Source organism: Falco naumanni, chromosome 3 (assembly GCF_017639655.2).
Source record: "Falco naumanni isolate bFalNau1 chromosome 3, bFalNau1.pat, whole genome shotgun sequence".
NCBI classification, from domain to species: Eukaryota; Metazoa; Chordata; class Aves; order Falconiformes; family Falconidae; genus Falco; species Falco naumanni.
Window position 1 is genome coordinate 33,010,724 of NC_054056.1, and position 22,929 is coordinate 33,033,652.

Sequence of the window (22,929 nt, forward strand, 5' to 3'; positions counted from 1 at the left end):
CTCAGAAACAGTCAGCTCCCCACATATGAATATTGGACTTGTTCTTCTCCTTGTCTGAGAAAGAACTTCTAACTACTGACAAGGTTTGCCAATGAAATCTTAGTCCTCAGCAAATCTATAGCAAAATCAGTAATCCACTTCCAGCTCTAATTTATTTTAATAAACCGATATCTACTGAAGCTTGGAGTGCAAACACATTCTGAGAGAGGTCTCCCCGTGTATGACCGTCAGTGCAAAGCAAAGGTTAAAAGCTAAGGAACAATGAAAACCCCACCAATTTAAAGACATGATTCAATTTGAAGAGGACCCAGATGAATAATACTTATTTAATCAGAAACAGTAAATGGGGGGGTGGTGTTGTTCTTTTTTTTTCTTTCTTTTCTTTAGCCTATTTTGTTAACTAAGCTACTAAGCGAAATGCTGTTTTTTATTTATACATATATTATATATTAATATAATAAAAATTTAAAAAATAAATATTTATTACTAGATAAATATTTATTAAAAATGCAGGTTTTTTAAAACCCTGGCATCCCCCATATCAGGAGAAGAATGTATCAGCAAAGGTACAGGTTATTAACTTGAACACTGGAAAAATATTTTACTAACTCTTCAGGAGGAAAGATAATGAAAAGAATTGAAATCCATGGTGCGCTCTTCATGTGGCAAGGTGTTGGATTTGCAGTGGCAGCCCAGTGAGGCGATGGCTGGGCTGCCTCATGCCAGGCACAGCCAGTTCCAGGCGGCTCCACGGGCCCCAGCGCAGGGCACAGCTGAGCCCCGCAGCCACGGGCGGGCGCCTCGGGGAAAGCCGGGCTGAGAAAGGGCAAAACGGTGCCCGGCAGCCAGGGCTGAGGGCAACGGGGTGAGAAACAGCCCGGCCAGCCCCGAGGGGGGAGCGGGAGGGGGGCAGGGGGCTCCGGGCGCCCCGGAACAGACACGCCCGCAGCTTCGGGGCAGACCCTGGCAGGGCAGGTTTTTCCCCTGCGGCTCATGGGAAGGCTGTCTTACTCTTATTTTAATTGCCAATAAATTAAATTAATATTTGTCTAGCTGAGTCTGTTTTGTCCATGATGGTAATTGGTAATGAACCTTTCTGACTTTATGTCAACCCACAAGCTTGTCCAACTTATTTTCTCCTCCTGCACTCTTGAGGAAGGGGAGTGTGAGAGAGCAGCTGTGCAGGCATCTGACAGTCAGCCAAGGTTGACCCACCATATCCATCTGCCGTGGTTTAACCCTGGCTGTCAACCAAGTACCCAAGCACCACGCAGCCACTTGCTCACTCCTCATCCAGAGGGATGGGGAGAAGAATCCCAAAGTAATGTAAAACTCAAGGGCTGAGATAAGAACAACTCAATAAGTAAAGCAAAATCCACATCAGCAAGCAAAGCAAAGCAAGGAATTAATTCACTGCTTCCCATGGGCAGGCAGGTGTTCAGCCATCCCCAGGAAAGCAGGGCTCCATCATGCATAACGGTTACTCAGGAAGACAAACACCATAATGCCAGATGTCCCCACCTTCCTTCTTCTTCCCCCAGTTTATATATACTCAGCATGACATCATACGGTATGGAATATCCCTTTGGCTATTTTGGGTCACCTGTCCTGGCTGTGTCCCCTCTCAATTTCCCATGCCCCTCCAGCCCTCTCACTGGCAGGGCCCAAGGAACCGAAAAGTCCTTAATTTAGTATAAACATCACCCAGCAATTGTTCTCACACCAAATCCCAAACACAGCACTGTACCAGCTAATAAGAAGAAAATTAGCTCTATCCCAGCTGAAACCAGGATTCCATCTAATTCAGGAAAGTCTAGCTAAGTTTTTCCTTGCTGAACATAAACAAAATATAATCCATAATCAATAACTTTATTGCTTATTGTTTTGGATTATCTGCTTTTTAAGCTATCCCCAAAAGAAACTAAACATACTTCCTTACTACACTACATTCTTTAAGATCTTTTTGTGCACCTCTCCTATTCAATTAGCTCCTAAGAAAATAGACTGCCACTCTGTACAGCTTTAAGTGAAATAATATGAGAAAAAAGATGTCGTCTTCAGTTGTCTACAGTTTCTCATTTCAGTTAAGCAACTTATCTCAAGAGTAATAAGATAATGGAAATTCATAGAATTACTCTACTACAGCAAAGTTAAAATATGTGTCTCTTTTCCATCTCACACACATTAAGTAACGTACACTAACACTGACCTGTAGAACTGAAGATCCGTACTTCACCCTACTGACCTTTATATTCTCCTGAGTGAAGCGTGTACTGGAGTGAACTCACTGAGTACCCAGCAAACCAGTAGGAGGTGAAAGGTAAGCCAATACCTGCAGTCATGCTGGAAGTTTGCTCCAGCTGTTGATCCTCAAGGAAAAGGAAGAAGTGATGGGTAACTTCAGAGGCATCAGGTGCTCCATCAGGCAGTCTGAACCTAAGTAAATATATATCCTGTAGGGATGAGTAACCTGGGTGACAAGTGTAGCTGTGGAGTGGTGAGGGAAGCTTTAAACAAGCTGTTGAGATAGACACTTACTTGTGTTTACATTGCTGTCACAGAAGATAACTTTGGCAAGTATCATTTGAAAAATGGTGAAAATTAATCATTAAATATCTAGATACCATGCAACATCTAAGTACTTCAACAGGAGCTTTAACCTATAATTTTTGCTCATTCTTTGTAAGGTTGAAGATGGTTTGAGAAACAGAAATTAGAAATGGCATTATAAATATAGAGTTCCTAAAACTAATTTCTATTTTGTGCTTATTTTACCATTTAAAACTGAATGATACCAGCTATAAAGTCAATAGGACATAAAATCTCTTCTAAGTCTTTGGTTGATAGGAAGGCATTTAAGTATATACTTAAGATATTAAGTTTATACTTGAGAGATTAAGCCTTCACTGCTGAATTACAGCTCTGTTGGGACTTTATAGCAATAGTAGCATCATAGATTTTTGACAGGGATATAAATAGTTAATGTCTTAAAGCAGCAGGTAAGATTTTCAAGCTCATTAATTATTTACATCTGAAATGAAAATGCATTGTATTATATGAGTTCTCTGAGGTGTACATTTGTAAAGAATATGGGTCAACCTAGCCAAATAAGCATTAAGTTTAGTTCTTAATAACACCCCACTTCCCAAATCTCAGTTTACTAACAGTCTTGAAGGATGTAGAATTACATCAGTGGTGTAAGAAAAAGACCATGTCCTCTCATAAACTTCTAGAGTTATTCAGGAATACATCCCTGAGCTATCAAGCCAATGGCAGCATGTAATTTCAAAGAGCCTTTGGTTTCATACTGTGCCGCTAGAAACCATTGCCATATATAGAAAAGTTCCATCTGAAAAAAAGATTTTGCTTTTGAAGATTGTCTTCTTCTTAGGAAGCACAGTTGGCTTGAATGGCCTTTTGGGGAAGGAAGCACAGGGACAAGTGCTGGAGAGTCCAGGATCATAGTTATTGGCTGAAGCTTATTTGAGAACTACAGCAATACAGCAAAAAACAGCAATTAATAAATAAATAGAAAATACTACCTGAAATTTAAAATTGTGTTCAGATGTCTCTCTCAAGCATATGTTCTAATATCATAGCCTGTTTTGGTGCAGGAATTAGGAGATATAGCTCTTGAGGCTGAACAATGTCAGAAGGTTAGACTAGTTCATTGCATTGTTCTTACAGCACATCAAAATCTATGAGTATGAACTTTGGAGCTGAATTTTGCATACCAAAGTATTTGTTCTCTTACATATATTAAAAAAAGCTCCTTTGTGTAAGAGTCTTGACATACCAGAATAAAGTGCATCAGCCTACTTTCTGTAATATTGTCTATCAGATCCATTGTGAGAAAATTACCCTTTACATATCTGGCTGTACACACATTGCATAAATTGCCAGGTTTTGTAAAAACTTCTCTACTGTTCTTTACTACAATGTAGGCTGCTGTTTTAAAAGATACTGTGCTATTTCATCTGTAAAGCACTGAATTTTAATGTGTATTTGATAAGCTTTGGGCTGAAATAGCATTTAACGCTTTCGTATTTTACAATTATTGCTCCTGAATTTGTACTTGCCTATTTTATTAGTTACTGGGTTTGTTGTTGTTTGGTACTTGCAAGCTGCTAGCAACAGACAGTTTGTACTGTATTTGATTACACAGTTAGACAAAACAGTTTAGCACAATATAGTGTAATCAGAACTACTAAAAAAATCAACTTAGCTTTGATCTTCTAAAATCATGAGTGGTCTAAAGGTACAACTTGCTTTTTTTGAAGAAGACATTCTGTAGCAGGAATGTGCATGAGCAGAGCCTTTATTTTATTCTTTTCTTCTGTAAAGAGTGAGTAAACTGAAATGACATGATCAATCCTGTATGAATATTGCCTGTGGGACTTTTGTGAAAAGTAAAAAGAAATATGATTAATTTGCGGTCCAGTGCATAAAAAGTGCTAGCAATTTTCAGTGCAAAGTTAGAGATGCAGGACTGGAAGTAACCAGATCAGTAGAACTGAAAAGGTCCAAGTAGACCTCTGTCTGGAGCTCTATTTTTCAAGTGTTTGGGGGTTGTTTCTTTTACCCTCATCAGAAGGCACTGGTTCCATAATAGTCAAAACTCTCCATGAAGATACTTCAGGGACATATATCGAAATTGTGTATGTTCTTTGGGACTAGGATGCAACTACTTGGCTTTGGAATCTGTTTTTTTCTCAGTCCTTACTTTTAGCTAAAGGATCAGAGCACCTGACTTTACATTTCAATGATGTAAAAGTCACCTGGGATGAAAAAATACCCACCCCACCCCACCCCCCACCCAAAAATGGTGAATACTTCATTATTTTGAAGAGGTAGCAAAAGGGCTAAAGAAGCCTGGTCCATAATAATAAATCATGAAGTGGCTACATTACTTATGAGGAAATAACCAAGCCTGAGTCTCCAAGTTCTTAAATCAAGACCCTCCTTACCAGGATTTTTGGTGTTTTCACTTCTGCATAGTAAATATCTAAGCCCTGCATGATGGATCATTCTCCTGAAGAACTAGGAAAGCTTTCTAAGCCTGAAAATGTACACAGAAACAGGAAAAAATTCCAACACAGCTCTAACAAACCAGATAATAGGGAAAAGAAGTCATGTCGTGCTGGACCTGAGTCCCTGAAACTACGATCACATGAGTTCTGACAAAATTAAAAGTCACGTTGCTTTTCATTATCAATGTTTTTTGCACTGGTAGTCTGAAGCAGCATCTAAAGCTTTGTGTTCTTTTTCAAAGTTTATTTCAGCCTCTTGAAACTAGGTATGCATTTTTTAAAGCAGATTTTTTTATGTTACTGTAATTTCAGTATTCCCTGGTTTAGAATAGATCAAAAATATAAGAAGATCAGAGTTTTCCAAAAGTTTATTTTCAGCGTTTTTTTCTTGATATCAGGAAATAAAGAATACTAAATGTAACATGATTGTCTCTATCTTGAAAACCTTTAGTTTCATTTTGAAGTTCCAACACAATTTCAACCTTACAATATTTGTTTGCTTCTTTTAAAAATTCTTCAACATAGGTTTTCACAGTTTGCAGGCTATTATCAGGGCTACCTACCTACTACCTCTGTTGCTAAGACCAAGTAGTACACTCTTACATTAAAACCCTTTTACTTGTTCCTTCTCCTGCATGAGGAATTTATGGTATGGAAGAAAAATCTGACAGTTTTGAAATTTAGAGCTTAAAGCATCGCTTACATTTGATGGCCACTAATGGCAATTTGTGCTACTGTTATACAAGGTAAGAAAATCCATAAAGTAGGTGACAGTCTCAACTTTTTCCCAAACACAAATGTGATGTAAAATACATATAGTTTGAATTTTAACTGGTCTGTGTTTTTCTAACTAGAAATATGAAATCAGAGGGTGGAAAGGCTTACATGAAGTTGCATTCATGAGCTCCACCAAAATGAATCCTCACAGTATGTGTTTCTCATCATTTTAGAAGCAGAAATTGCACAGAACAGTGCATTTTACATACAAGTGTTAATGGCCTTTTCAATCTCTCTCTAACCTAGAGCTATAAATACAGACTAAAGTAAGAAGCTGCCACCTTTTTCTCTAGAGTTACATTGGCATAACTATGCCAGCATTGCCTCAGAGCACAGACTGTGTACACTAGCAGAAGGAATTTCTCAGTAGTTTTGCTACCTCCCTGTAAAATATGCTATAAGCTGGCAAACCTCTTCTGCTAGGAAAGCTGCGTACATGTAAAGGGTTTTCCCCACAGAATAATTATTTCAGCTGGGCTATGGCCTTCTTACATTATATGTTGACAAAACTAGGTGGCAAAACTTTGAGTTAAGCTTAAGTACCTGCCCTTGCTCTCTTTGAACATTTCCATCTATCTGTCATCTTCCTGACAGCCAACTCTGTCCAGCAAATCTCAGTACAAGGAGCCTGATTTAAAGTCAATGGAGAAGAACAGAGAGGGTGGGAGAGAAAAAAAAAATAATTAAAAAAAGGGGGGAGGGGAAGATCCATAGGCATGGTTAGGCTTTAAGATAACTGAACGCTATGAATTACCTAATTTGTATCTCCAGCAAAATGATTTATCTTTTTCCATAAACTAAGCCATGTACATCATTTCTTCCAGATATGCTCCCTAAAGAGTAAGTAATCAAAACATTATCCCCCAAGCAAACTTTAGATTCTAAAGCAGCGAAGGTTACAATTTATGTTTAACCCCTCAAAAAAAAAAAAAAAAAAAAAAAAAAGAGGAACACGAAAAAAAAAGGGGGGGGGGGGATCATAGCTTCATATCTTTGCATTTCTTGCAGTTTCTGAGAACTGTACAGAAATTCTGTGCCAACATTTAAAAACAAAACATGTACTCTAGTATGATTGGTAAATAAGGCTAATGTGATCCTTCACTTGATTACTCAAGCAAAGAGCACTGAAATACAGTCTCTGCTGTGTTTCCTTGGCATTAGTATAAACAGGAACAGGTTTTCACTCAACGTAATCATGGAAAAATCTTCATGTCTTTAAAGAGCCTCTCTTTCTTTATATCTAGCTGTATTTTAAACATAAAAATAAATGTGGCTAGTTAGTTTGTGCATCAGACTGATATTAGTATTGTGTGATTTTTCCATGTTTATTGCAATGATCTACGTGGGGTACGTTGACATTTTTGTTGATGTACCTGTGTTTCCAGGCAGCAAGCTCTCTGATATAACGCTTCCCAGTATGGCCTACTGCATCAAGTGTGAGAAGTTTGTGTAGTTCCAGCTTCAAGTGCCTCTCAACTATCTTGTATTTTGTCTTTGATACATCGTTGGAGCTTTCTCATTTGATGGTATTAAGCTGTTTCCTCAGGCACAGGATGCCTTTTTTCCAGACTTGTTCCTTTGAGATCTGGGCAGCAAATTTGGGTTTAATCCACTTCCATCTTCATTGCAGTTTTACTGGAAGCAGCTGTTACCCCTTCTTTAACAGTTTGCTGGCTGTCAGGTAGCCTGAGGGAACCACCATATGACATCCGTCCTTGGTTCTAAATATACACCTGCATAACATGTTTTCTCGGGGCAAGAGTAGAGCAAAGGGACTCACTTCCTTTTGCACAACTGTATTTTCATCCCTTGACTGGAAAACTTTATTTTCCCTGTAGTTACACTTAGCAACTTTTCATCTTTTGAATAGAAGGGTTAATGTAACTTTTAGAACAGTCTGAAAATGTACTACAGCTTCATTGCCTGTTTTACTAGACACAAACATCAACACTGCAAAATTAAAATCTGCTACCCCTTAAATCTCATTTCAGCTTAATACAGAAAACTTAGGCAAGTTTTTAAGAGAAACAGGGAACCTACAAACATATCCCGTGAGGCTCAACTTAACTATTATTACAATTATTAGAAGTAGGCTCAGAAAAGATTTGTGTAAGATGGCAACATTTTGCAGAACAGAAGAGAACAGTAGGATTAAGTGTGATGGTGAATATGTTAGCCATAAAAATAAAAATGTTAAAACAGAAGAAGAATTCTCTAGTATGATAGGGACAAAAAAGACAGTATCTATACAGAAAGTTGTTATCACATTTTTAGTTTGATGGGCTTACATGAGGGTACTGCATGAGAGATTGATGGGTCATAGTAACGGAACCAAGAAGGAAGGCCAAAGAACAATCTTTTACTTAAAAAAAGACAAAGAAAGAAAGAAAGAAAAAAAAAGACAGTAAACATCTAGAATAATAGTACCTGTCCAAGAAAATATAATTATTTTTATGATACGTATTAGTACTTAGAAAGTTGAACAGTGAGTTTACATTTATCTTACATCTAAAAGGTTGTCTTAGTCTTTTATATACACATACACATATTAAGCTACATGGAATGCAAAAACTACACAATATTTTTAAAAGGGGTGAAAAAAATTTGAATTTACTGAACAACTTAATGAAAAAAACCAATAGATATATCAAATTAGCTAACTCTAATATTAGCTTTTGTAAAATGTTGTTTAGTGCTCTTTTTTGGGAAAATGCTTACTTTATAAGATGTCGATATTAGATATTACAGATGAAACTGACCAAAATTACTAATTAAAAGTTTATCTTTTTCTATTTGTGTATTTTCAACTGTGATAATCAGACAAAATGGAACTTATACATTCAGATATATTTTTTAGGGATTCTCTTTTGTGTTAAAATATTTTTTTATAATTAAAAACAATAATTTGTTTGCTCATATAAGAGTAAATAATATTCATTTGAATATTCTGAACTAGTTTTGGCAAACATTTCTATGAGCTATCCTGATTAATTCTTAAGATTGTATATCAGAAGCAAAACTCTCAAAAATACTGCCAATATCTGATATTTATGAGATTTCAGGGGGAACATGCTCATATTAATATCTAGAAATCTCCTTGATGTTGTTCCTCTTGTTTACAAAGGTTGTCATCCAGTCAGTGAACAGCAGCAAGACCATATGGCTTAGATGACAAGTTGCATACCATAAAAGTAGTCAAAGATAAAGTTGAGTTAAGTAATTGTGGACTGCTTGAAAAAAATCTGTTAAGCTGTAGTGTATTTTATTCCCTGGTCATGGTAAAGTATAGATCCATTGTTCTATTTTCATGGCCAGCCACAGATATTTACATAGCATGACTGTTGTCAGAGATCTGTAAAACTAGATGGGAGCATACATCTATTCCTGCTTAAGCTCCAAGTCCCTTAATGCACGCAGCTAATTTTCAAGACCCTGGTAGAAATCCACTATGATATCTGAGATCCTGAAGGCTTGGAGCAGGTGTTACCCTCCTTTTGAATGCTGATCAAGTGGATGTTAGATAATGTAAACAACACCAAAAAGAAAAAATAAAATCAAGCATACAGAGGTCTATCCAGTTGGTATTTAAAATAGCCAAAACCCAAACAACTGATCCCCCTCAAAAGAAAGCAAAACCAAACCACAAGACCTGTAAAAGAACTAAAAGGACTCTTTTAGTCTATAAACTGATCTAACTGAATGGACTAAAAGTCCTACCTAAACAGTTGTTCCTACATTGGGTGATATACTTAGTAGTCCAGGTAAGTCCTATGCATGTGAAAGAGTATACAACCCCCTTGCTGCATTTTATGACTGGGACCCTTCTCCAAACCATTGATCTCTTCTACCCTGGAGGCTACACAGTTGGTTGCGCTGGTATGATTAACATATCCTACTGTGCCACAATATGGAAGGCTATTCATCACCTCATTCTAACACTACTACTACAAGGCAGTCGTCTGACATAGTCCAGGGAAAAGTAGATCTGAAAGTAGAAAACAGCAAAATTTATGAAAAAGTGAAGATGCTGTTCTGGGTTTGCTAGATTAAATTGTTCTATTTCCTGATGAGGATAGTTTCATGTCTTGCTTTGAAGTCACGTCTTAAGACCACCGCATGATTCATGTCTGAATATATTCCAAAATGGTTATTTAATTTTCTTCAACAAAGGTACAGTCCTTCAAAACAATCTTCAAAAGACAGGCTACATGTTTCATAAAAATATCAGATATGCTTTTTCAAGACAGTGACCTATTCTGCTTGGTATCTGTAGACACACGGAATAAATCAGATGTTCTGTATCCCACTACATTTTTAAACAAAGTATAAACAAAACATATATTCAAAAAGTGAAGCTTCATAACATTATATGCAGTGGATTTATAGCATTCTTTGAAAAGAAGTAGAAACACATTAAAAATAGTTGCTTTTTTTTTTATATTCTGAGAGAACAAATACTTCGTGAACTAGAAAACATAGCAGCTCCAGTCCCTGAAAAAAACCTGTTCCACTGAGCAAGATGCTTTCAAGAATACTGAGAAATTCTCAGTCCTTAGCCCCTGTTTCCCTAAAGAGTATGTGATTTGTAGATTTGAAACCTCTAACTTCCTCTACAGGACTGGACCCATTTCAGGTAAGTTAAACTGAGTAACAAAACCAAAACCAAAACAAAACAACAAAAAGATGTATCAGTTACCTGTAGCTGTTCTTAAAATGGAGGCCAAAGCAGAGAGAAAGCATTTATCTTACACAACTTACAGTCTACTTATCAATTGAAAGTACAATTTTAGGCCCAGAGTCAGAACCCAAGATGAATGAATCAAAGCAGTAGAGCTCAGAGCAGCTAGAGTCACACTTCAAATTTGGATTTGTGAACAATCTAGATGGCTGGTCTGAGGCTGGGTCTGAAATTTTTCCACAGTTCAGTTCATCATCTTTTCATTTAGGCTGGCTGCTAGTAGAAATAGGAATGCAGACAATTGGCTAAATTAATTGTCATTTTCTTATTTGCCAATACTGCTAGTTTTAATAATCTAGTTTATTTTCAGGAGCTACCAGCAATATATTCATGTACTTTATATATCCTTACATCAGTCTAAGACTTACAGTCAATTTGCCCTACCATACGTTAGATATGTAGCTGCACTGTTTATTGACTCCTCACTTCCACCCACCAATGGCCTATAAAATCTCTCAAAACAAAGTGTATGATTTACAAGGCAATCTCAGCAAGAAGCAGCGAATGGTCTCATACATTCAAATGCCTCTGCAAGATTAGGTAAATACATTGGGCAAAATATAAGTTGTTCTGTATGATGCTGAAGTGTGCCTCAAGTGACAACCAGGTGACCTAGCCTTATTATGTAAAACTTTATTGCCAGGGACCAAATGCTTCATCGGGGTAATGAGTGTTTATTGAACAAAAATGCTAAAGTGTTTTTGATGTCATTGTTTTTTTATTTCCCCCCAAAAAATAATACAAGGGAAATATGTGGTTGGTAAGCTTACCATTGGCTCAGGTAGGGGCCGCTTCCTGCAGAAGTCCTTGTGCTCTAGGTGCAAGTTGTTCAAGTCACTTATAACAACATACTCCAGTGCATGTGGTATAGAATAGAAATGTTTACATAGTGCTGTTTTGAGCAGTGACATCAGAGCCTCTACATTTTGAGGTGAACATCAGAGAAGTCACAGGCTGGCATGCAATACGAGAACCAAAAGGATGAGCTTTCTGTTGAGACCATGGATAGGTGGCAACAATAAGTATGAAGTGAGAAGTCTTCAGGAACTCAATAGTACTCCCAAGCAAAACTTTGCACTGTGATACTCTACTTGGCCTGATAAGATTGTTTTCGTGGCAAGCCTGTGGCTCCACAGGAAAACAGAATAATTAGACTAAAGACTATGTTCATATTCTACTTATTGCTAAAGTTATCCTATCACATCTTTTCCCATAAAATGAAAAAAGAATTAAGGCCTTCTTATCATATTCAATACGCAGTATGTCCTGCATAATCACAGCTGACAGAAAATCAGGCATTTGAGTCTTATAAGAAGATGCTGGATGGTGCTGGTCATCAGGAAATCAAAATTTTAGAGTCAGAGTCTGAATTCAAGTTCCTAAATGCATATTTAGGCCTCTAAATAAAGGCATATGTTTAAAAATGGTAAGTTGTGTAGTTTTCTGTCAATGGAGCAAGCTTATGTTTGTTGTTTTTTTCTCCAGAAAATGTTACGTATAAAAAAGTATTTCAGTGTTGCACTTTCTGTAACTTTTTCAGCAACAAACTTAAAAACCCAGCACATTTCATTTTGCTTCTGTTCAGTGTAACTCCAAACTTTTACTTTACACACACACACATACACAACAGACATAGGTTTTCAAATCAACTCTTTGCTAATTGGATGCTGGAGAAAGTTTCAAAAATGTATTGTTTTTCCCAATTCATAGTAAGTGGACATTTTTATATGTCAGAATTTTATCAGGATTTTTTTTTTTGTTGTTGTTGCTAAGTTTCTTTTTTTTTGTTTGCAACCTAAAGCTACAGTGGAATGCTAATTAATACAATTAAGCTTATTAATGCTCCTAAGAATCAGGGTATTAAATGAAAGTCAGACTAGGTGCCAGTAAATAATGCACTGGCTAACAGTAAGTTTAATTAGCCCAAAGAATAATTGGTTTAAAATAGTGAAATTATGCCAAAAAGGGGAAGAGATAAAGCAAAGAAGCATAATGAAAAAGAATGTGAAAAATATGAACAAAAATAGACATTAAAATTTTTGTTCCAGTAGATAAAGCATGTTTAACATCAGACTATAAATATGTAAAATTATATAGCTTAATTTTAAGCAAGGGACTGGATAGTATTTTCTGATTTTACTCTCTAAACAGCAGATATCCAGATATTTTATATTTTTTTTTCTCTTTTTTTTCCAGGTTTAATCCTGAATGGCACCATTTAGGAATCTCTGACAAATACAGCAAAATATATTCAGTGATGCCTATTACACCCAAATGATTAAATGTTCTGTATAGCCAAACACGTTGTATTCATTTATCCTGTGGACAGAATTTAATACTTCTCTTTAACTTTCAACACTAAATGGAAAAATAAATTTCCAGAAAGAAATCAGCTGTATACAGTGTTACACGTGGATGAAGAAAGTTACAATTCCATTTACTGTCTTATTTGGGGGGTTATAAAGGGACAAAGATCAAAGGAAACCTCTCAACACTAGTACTATCGGACAATGAAGCTTTTTTTGAGAGAGATTACAAATGATTTATAGAGGTTGGCATGAAGTTAAATTTCAAGGAGGGTTTTACATTAATCAACTGTCTTAAAACTTTTTGGAAGTATAAAAAATTACATGATTTTAACCAGCTATTCTCTCTTGTTGAGTATATCATTTACTCACTGTTCTATATGATTGCCACTTTGAATTAAACACCTTTTCACACCATTTGCTGTGCAGATGGCAAAGTGCTCTGCGAATGACAGAGCTGAAACCCCAGGAGCTCTGAGCAGTGCACTGGAAATACATCACAATAAGCAGATACCTATTACAGCTGTAATCTCCTCCTCCATATCCTTGACTGTCTGCTCTTCCCTTTGGATTTTCTCCCAGATTACACTACCTCTGCACCTTTTTTAGAGAGCTCTGGAGAGGAGGTGTGTGTCGATGTCTAGACCACCCTCTGTAAAGTTCAACAGTTCGACAATTTGCACCTCTCGCTGCCTGGCAGGCAGCAGTGGGTATTGTCTCTTCGGTGCTCTCAGCTGCGAACACGTTTGGCAGTGGTGTGAGAGGAAGAGATGCTTAAAGCAGCTGTAGAGCAAGTCCTGTGATGCTCCCCATGACCCTGAACCATCTAAATTCTGCCAAATGCTGCTCTCTGTGGAAGGTGGGCACAGGAGCACCACCTCTTGCCACATGTCCTCCTGACCCTCTGGCATTCACACCTCCTTCACACCTGCACTTATCCCTTTCTTAGCTTTCACATCTTCCTGTTAGCTTAAACCCGTGACACCAAATTTTCAGATGGTCATTTCCTAGCCAAATCACAAGAATTACACTCTGTCCACCTTGCTTGTTCTTCCTACCAGCCATCTTTGACAGTTAACCATGTTCTTCTCCATGAGATAGTGTCCTCTGCGATAAATTGTCCTCCAACTCTGAGCCCTTCCCTGTGCCTCCTCCTAGCTTTTTAGTCACTGGTTACTTAGTGTGTCCTTTGAAAAGCTTCTTCAAATTCCTATGTGTTTTCTAGGGTTAAGTCACAACTCTTCATTCTCTATAACTTCTTAGGTTAACTTCAACTGTAGCTGCAGATTTAACTCTGAACTTTTTGCAGTAAAGGTATTGCTTTAATTCCATATTCCAAAAGTATATCTTAAATTCTCAGCTTGTCTCTTTAATATAAATAAATAGTACTTCAGCCTTCCTTCTTTCTCCCAGCCTCACCTCACTTCACACTTCAGTGCTTAGTTTGGCATCATCAGATTTCAGCAAATCTCATCATCCACGAATCAAGGTTATGTTAATACTTGCATATTTTCTATATACTGTTTTTAACGTTAGCCTTTGATAAGATGGCAGGTTGCCATCTCCTTGCAACACCTTTCTCAGGTTTAAGAATAGAATAATTTTGAGCCATCCTTCTTCAGAATGCTGCTTAAGAAATTTCATCCTGGCTTCCCTTTTGCTCATTTCTCTACTGGTTATGTCTTCTCCATTATATCAAACATACAGTACTTGTTTTTGTTCCCAAATACCTCTCCACTGTTGTATTTAAAAGGAAAACTTTGACTCCTCCTTCTAAAGTATAATTTTCCATTAACTCTAATTTTGTTGCTTTTCTTGTCCTTTAAATTCATGTTAAAAATCCTTCTTTTTAGCAACATCTTTGTGAACAAGAGGCTTATAAGAAAGATGGAGACAGACTTTAGTAGGGACTTTTGTGACAGGACAAGGGGTAATGGTTTAAAATTTGAAGAGGCTAGATTCAGACTAGATACAGGGAAGACATTTTTTATGATGAGGGTGGTGAAACACTGGGACACATTTCACAGAGAGGTGGTAGATGTCACAACCCTGGAAACATTCAAGGTCAGATTGGACACAGCTCTGAGCAATTTGACCTATTTCAATATGTCCCTGTTTATTGCAGAGAGGTTGGACTAGGTGACTTTTAGAGGTCCCTTCCAACCCAAAATATTCTATGATTCTATAACATGAAAATTCTGTACTTCTGGTATACCAAGATCACTATCTCTTGTTTTCTTGTGCTCTTCCAATTGACTGTCTTCTGTTGTTACTTCTTGTTATATACTATCAGTTCTTCGATGCTGGGATGGTCTTTCCATTTTGTTTTGGATCAGTATGTTCCTAGTCCATGAAAATATTCTTGCCTCTTCACAAGTTGCTTCTGGAAATTGTTCCTTTTACTGGGCCATTGTTCCAGGAAAAGTTCATAAAATGTTTCTCATTTTTTCAAGGATTTTGTTTACTCCTTAGCATTTTTTTTTTTCAATAGAAGACCATAATTTAATATAGATTTCTAAAAGTAATGGCAAGGCTTCAGATTTATTACATGGATGATTTATTGTTGTGTTATCACAAGGAATAGGAGTCACAAAAGTGAAATGTGTAATCGATGCTCCCATGTCTGGATTTCAGAACAGAACTGGAAGCTGATCTTGGCTTATTGGGGAATTCTCAGAGACAGTTCATGCAAGCAAGTGACCTTATGGGCATAAGTGACTGTCTATGGGCACTTCATGTGGGAGTGGAATACTCTGCTGTTTCCTACAGAAGAGAATGAGCTTAAACAAAATGTTAAGGGAGGGGGAGAACTTTATGAAAAGTTAAAATTGCCCTGTCACCCTTTTTGCTATGGGGGAAAAAAGACCCTCAACAATACTGAAGAAAGAAAAGATCCTATGTACAGATTTTAGAGAAATGGAATAGACTTGAGTCCAACTAAATCCATAGATAGAAGCAATAAGTCAAAGAAAAACTGTATAAAATTATAGAATTGAAAAAATGCTTGTAAAAGTATTTCTATCACATCCAGAAAAAATAACACCAAAAAACTACCTTCAAGTGTACTCTTATATGTAAGGATTTACAGTTAATAATGCATTATACCTTTCCAAGAAATCTTTTTGACAGAAGTGGTATGTGTTATGAGCATATTGTAGTGCACTCCCCTCCTCCAGTACAAATACAGATTTTGAGAAAAGGAATCGTTAAAAAGTCATTTTAAATGTGGTTTTTTGTTTATTTTTCAGATCTGAGAGAAAATTATTGAGTTCACATTGAAGTGAAAAAAAGGAGAGAGTAGTACCATTAGAGCTTGTAATAAATACTAATATCTGTAGTAAATAGTCTGGAAAAAATATTTAGAACTGCAGCCACAGTAATTAGCAGTGACTTAATTTGCAACTATTGCAGCAATGAGTTTGTGAAGTACCTGGGAGGTTATTTTTTATCAGACTCCTATATCAGTGAGACAGGTTTCCTCTTCCTTTGCATGCCATCCATGGATCCTTGTTAGGAAGAGACACCTGCACAAAACTATGCAAATTATATCTACTTTCCTCATAGGTGTGTCTATGTTCTTTTCTGCTGTATCCTACCAACATTCATTTCCTAAAAAAGCCTGAGCAGATTCAATCTGAGGTCTTATGCTTAATGAAACAGTCTGTATCTTCCTTTCAGGAAGTACTGTCTCCTGGTGCCTCACATTGTGTAAGGATGTAATTGCCAGAATTCTTTTTGCTGTGTGATTGTTTTAAAGAAACTAGCAGTAAGGAAATTTAATATTCTCTTGGTTTCAAGCCACCCTGTCAGCTTTGTTCAAGTCTAGAAATTAATCCAAAGTACTATGCACCATTACTTGCTATCCTAACAGGAAGGAAACCCTCTTTTTCCGAGAACCTACATCTGCCCATTCACACAGTAGGCAAGACTGATTCCTGTGGCATACTTTTTTCCAAGACCTGCACATAAATGGTTTCAGGTGCCATCTACCAACCAGTTAAAGCTGAGGCCAAAGGACAGGCAGCTTTATATTGAAACAGGGCAGTTGCCACTGAACATGACTTCATCAAAGAAAATCTATTGGGAGAGCAGATTCCCCAGGAAAAGCAGCAGGCTACAGCATCCCCATGACACACTGCTGGACACCTCATGCCCTGGGAGACACCAGCTTTCATCATCATAAGCCTCCCCATGAGTTTCTCTGTCAGATTCCTCAACTGGAATAGCACAAGTCAAGTAAATTATACAGTATGGATATGAAATTACACACTGGTCTTAGACTACTCATTTTAAAATGTTAGTGATAATCTGAAAAATAGTACAAGTTTTCACATGAGATGTGCTATTATTTTTTACTGAAATAAAGTCATTTTGATGTGAACAAGGAGAAGGAGTATGATTTGTCTGTACCTAGATGTCTACTATAGCATGAAATTAATTATTTCCTGGAAGGACTTATTTAACTCTACTGTCTATAGAAAAGGAGCCTAGGGTGATTTCAATGTAGAAGTCCAGATAACAAATACTATACTTGGAGAAATGAATCTCAGATCTGCATGGCAGTAAACTCCGTGTATTTAGCTACAGCTCACCTGAGACAAGCCCCTTAGTCACATTAACCATAACTCACAAACTGCTTTAGCAGTGTTTTACTTATAATCATGCAGCTCACACATCTGTGGCAGTGTCAATAGGAAAGTAAAATGAAAAAGAAATATTCCTGGCTCCGCCCAAGACTCTTAGTTGCATCAAGAAGATCTGTGCATTCATTGTAACTGGACCCAGCCAACTGTCTTCGCTGGACTCTGCACAGGACAGAAATTACTGTTCAGTCATGCCTAGCTTTGGCGTGGGAGGTCCTTCAGTATTTATGGCCAGATATGCAGAAATCCCACCTCTTCCCTCTCTGGCATGAGCCAGTGAAAGGATGTAGATATCATAGATCCTACTATGTCAGACCTAGGTATCTAGCTGGGGAGTAGAAAGATCTTACCATTAATTTGATTATGTATGGCAGCAAGTTTATTAGCCCATAGCTCAGTGTTTAGCAGCACGAACTAAAGAGGAAAATCCCCACCTGTCAATGCCTTGTATTACTGAGATGAAACAGATGGCAAAGCTAATGGAATTGAAATTAAACTTCTTAGCCTAGGTTTACACCTAACTGCATCACCTTTTACTGCCCTACAATTGGTTGCAGAGGTGGAAAAAGCTTGATATACCGTAGTTGTAAAATGTCTAAATACAAGGAATGGGAAGGAATACTGCTGCATTCCTGAGACTGTAGAAGAGGAGCTGTGCACCTGAGAAGATGCCTGACATCACTGATGAGTTCTCAGCTTCTGTTGAAGCACGTGCATTTTTGTCTTCTCTGAGTGTGTCTATGCCAAGACAGAAAATTATGTTTCTAATGCAGATAAGCCAGGCTCAGCTGCAAAAAGGATAAGCACTTTCACCCATTCCTACAGTCTCAACCATACCATTTTAGAATGACTGATTTTTCATCAGAGCTCAACATTAAACTTGATCCTAGGCAACTTTAAAATAAAATAGATTTCTTTTTAAAGGGAATAAAGTTATATAAACCAAAACCAAAGCTGCTTCCTTCTGTCAGTGTAGTGGGTTGTTTAATGTGTTTTGATCTGAAAAAGCGTTTGGCATATGCATTATATTTTCAACTCCCAGCAGTATGAACAGGTAAAATTAAGTTAATAATTTCTATTGCCATGAGAACTTAAATGCTATTTACAAAGGGTTCTTATATTTCTAATTCTTAAAAATGTATATAAAAGAAGAAATAATTTCTGCCATACAGATAAATTATGAAATTTTGAGGCTGTGGTATTTCTTACCTTGCAGTGGGAATTACACATTTCTGCATAGAAACTGAATTCAGCATTAATTTCAAGCAATTAGTAAAACCTCTATATTGAAGTCCATTGTTTGTAAAAATTTGGAATATTTTACCTGTAGTACAATCAGATCTTCAACATTATTAGCACCACGTAAAACTTAAGTATAATAACATAATTCTCAATTTATAGTGAATTTTATAATTCATGATAGAACATGAGATTTTTTATAGGTGTGGTCTAGTGTAAGGTAGTCATGATAGTCAGAAATGTCAATGTATCTAGCAATTATAAAAAGTTTCAGCTCAAAAATCAGCTTTTTGGAAATTGGTTGATGCAAATCTGTGTTTTGTTTTGTTTTGTTTTTAATTGTTTTTTTTCTTCCTTGATCACAAAGAATTTACTGTAAAATTTTGCACTGGCTTAATAGTACTAGAAATACTTGGATTTCATTTTTCCTGTCACTCTTTAAAATGAGAAATTACAATTCCTTCTTTACCATCACCTTCCACAGGGTACAGCAGCATTGTAAAAAAACCCAAACAAAAAAAATATTAAAACCCCCAAACCTTTAATGTGGCCTTTTTATTTTTAGGTTTCTGGTGGCTAATTCTTTTCATATCATTGGATCATTCATCTGCATAATTTTATGATTTCTGTAACTACTGGAATAGCCTCTGAAATCAGACTAGTCCCCATAAAAACGTACAACACCTTTTGTCTCTTATTTCTGCATGGAAATAGATCCAGTGTAATGTTACCAACTTTAGCCGCTTAAAATTTAGATTTCATGCCTGAGTTACTAAGAGTCCCTCGCTAGTGAAGTCTCAGGATGCCTATCTGCAGCCTATAAGCAGCTTAGAAAACTAAAATGGTGTCACCTTCTCATTTCAGAATGGTTAAGTTAGGGGACAAGAATCCAATCTGGAGACATAATGTTTTAAAATTATAGTGTTATGATGACTTTGAGTGTAATGTTCTCCTAGCGCAACATCCAAATACGCTCTGGACACTAAAGAAGAAGAGTTCTGCAATATGGTGGATTTAATTAAGACGTATGATTTTTAAAGGTCATAGGGAATGTACAAAAGAAAGTAGCCAAAATGAGTAAAGCATCTTTCCATACTAGTGTCTTGCCCTCCTGCTCTCCTCTTGGGTGTTTTTTGTATTTCATTTAATTCCCGAATGAAACATGAACTATATTTTACAAAAACTATAGAAAAATCTATTCTGATGAGAGGTCAAATGTATTTTAGGCTGCAAGTATTTTAAGGTTTCAAAGATTAATTTAATTCAATTTAACTTAATTTAACTTTTATTTTATTTTTTTGTTTTAATCGTGTGCTATGATAAGCAAAAGAAAAGAAAAAAAAGGCTTTTAATCTTTCCAGAGTAGTTGTATCTCAGAATTTCTTACTGTGCTAAAACTCTTAGGGGAACCTGTTCAGAATTGCAATGAGAGGATACTCACCTTTTCCCTGCCTGCCGGCCTGAAGGTCAAGCCAGGAGGTAGTTTCTGATAGCACTTACCTTAATTGAAACAGAATCACCATACTGTCCCAGGACTGTTTTTTGCTTGCCCATATCCCTTCCTCCTTAACTGGAGTAAAGTCGTGTCCCCATCCCTCTGGATAATATTTATCTTGACCTTGTAAGTTTGGAGTAAGCTGTTGGTGTATTACCAGCTTTTTATAACCTGTCTCTACTTCCACACAATTCTTTTATCTGTGCAATCCCTCTGATGCTACAGAAAGACTGGTAGATATTTTTTTTTCTTCACAGTCTTTCTGTTCTCATTTCAGTCTTCTCTGCATACGGAAAAAAGTAAGTTCCCTAGAGAGGCCTCTGTTCTCTCAAGCATCAAGAGAACTCTGCTCTCTCCCAGGAGTTGAGCAGCACCATAACAATACAACCCGATCAAGTATTAGAGCCCTGAGTTCCATGCTGGAGGTGAAGACACTGGCAAAGACCACCACAGACTGAACTGAATACCACCTTGGGGGAAAAAAACCCAAGAACATGAAAAAATCCCTCCCAAGTATGGTGATGATTTTACATGAGAGTAAATGTCAGACTTACTGGTTGACTGTTTCTGATTTAACTTAAAAGGAAGGGCACTGAATCTTCACAGCACTAGCACGCTAAGAACCACCTTAAGGAAAATAGGCATCATACTATTAACAATATGGAAAAGTATTCCTTTTTTTTTTTTTTTTTTTTTTTTTTTTTTTTTTTTTTTTTAATCCAATACCATTTAAATGTACCTCTATTTGATATTTATCATGTCCATAGAACTAAAAGTTTATGTTGCCATGTGGCTTTACTAGAGTCTATGGCTATTCTGATAGTTTGGGCTTTTTGCATGTTCGAGTGTTCATTGTACCCTGGCTGCCTGAACAGACACTACAAGTTCACGTTTAGCTTTTCTCCATATGAGGGCTAGAAACTTCCCTTGAAATACAGACTAAGATTTCAATGTAATCTCCTGATCTCAGAACTCAAGTGACACTCTAGGGTCAGACCCTTGCTTTAATCTTGTCTTCAGCTGGAAGGTAGAAAATTACATTGCTACAGCTAAGAATTACTATTTCTACTGGTGTGTTCCTATGAAACTGTCTTATTCAAAGTAATATACATTATTTTGGTTGAATTTTCTGAATTATTTCTCCTACTCTTTAGATGATTTTTTTAAAATTGGTCTTTAATTTTTTTGTGCACTTCTATCCTGTTAACCATACGTACAGAAAATGCACAGCAACATAGCCTGTGTAGTAAGAACAAAGAAAGCTCTAAATGATGCAGTGCAGTACTTGAGTGGAGGATGAAAGAGCCATCCTGAATCCTATTAACAATAATATGTTTTATGCTATACAGAAGTAGGAGCATAAGATACAACTATAATATCTCAGCATTTTTTTGGAGCCAATTAAGAAAACACATACTTGATTCAGTATATTGTTACTTAATCTCAATCTCTTTCCCATAAGGAATCACCCATTCACTGCAAGTACATGGTTCATACTCCACTGCTATTGTATGCAGATAAGGAGGTACTGCAAAGGTGAATTCCAATGGATAAATAATCTCAGGATATAAAAAAAAAAAACAACCCCAAACAAAAAACAACCAAAACCAAACCCCAACATATCCTCCTTTCCCACTCACAGCGCAGAAATAGAACTCCCTTAGCAAGAATTAATTCAATGCTTATTTCATGCTGGCATTTTTTTTTACAGATCTGGGGTTGCTGTGTCAATGAATTTCTCCAGTAAGTGACTTAAATGGAAGCTCAGTCCTCTGTTTATCCCTGTGGGTATAATTCCTAACTTACAATAGAACTTAAAGCAAGATATTGTTCCAATGGACACATTAACACAAAATAATGTGATTTATGCTCAGTATCTATCATACTGGGAGACTTCGGACAGATGTCATTGTTTGTCAAAACCACAGCGTAAAACACAGCAGAATATTTTAATCAGATAAGGATATTTATACTTTCTTTCAAGAGACTACAACTCTCTATCACAGCTTATCATGCAGACAGAAGAACAAGGACTCAGAATCACCACTACTCCAGTGACATCTCAGAAAAAATTGTGTCACATAAAATATTCCATGTGCCAGGACTAAAGGCAAAATAGCAAGATAGAACTTGGACCTTTTTTACAAGACAGAAATATAGGAGCATCCAGTAGCTGTCCATGCACTGTGTAGAGAGAGGTGTCCCTCCCTGGATGTCATCTGGTGTACCACTTCTGCTGGCTGTGGCAGATCTGTCTTACCTAGCAGGAACACAGAAGGAGATAAAGCTGCTTAAATTCCTAAATAGATTTCTTGAAGGAAAATAAACAAAATTCAGCCAAGAGTGATGGCTCCCTCAGTCTCCCTCTCACTGTCTGTCTAATACTTTTATTGCACACAGTAATATTCTGGCGTTACAAGGAACTTGGCTTAGAAACTTTCCAGGAATAGATAATAGCCAAGATGCTATCAGATTTCCACCTCTTTACATTGACACTCTCCCGGAGACTTTAGTATTTATTGAATAAAATTTTCTTCACTGAAGAAAACCTGGAATGATCAATTCCAATGAAAAAAAAAAATATCCACCATGTATGTCTGATATGTAGGGGGATTTATTTTTTATTTTTTAGATGCTCATACTTATTGTATGCACTGAAAGAAATAAATCTGAATTTAATACATGTTCTATATTTTAAAAT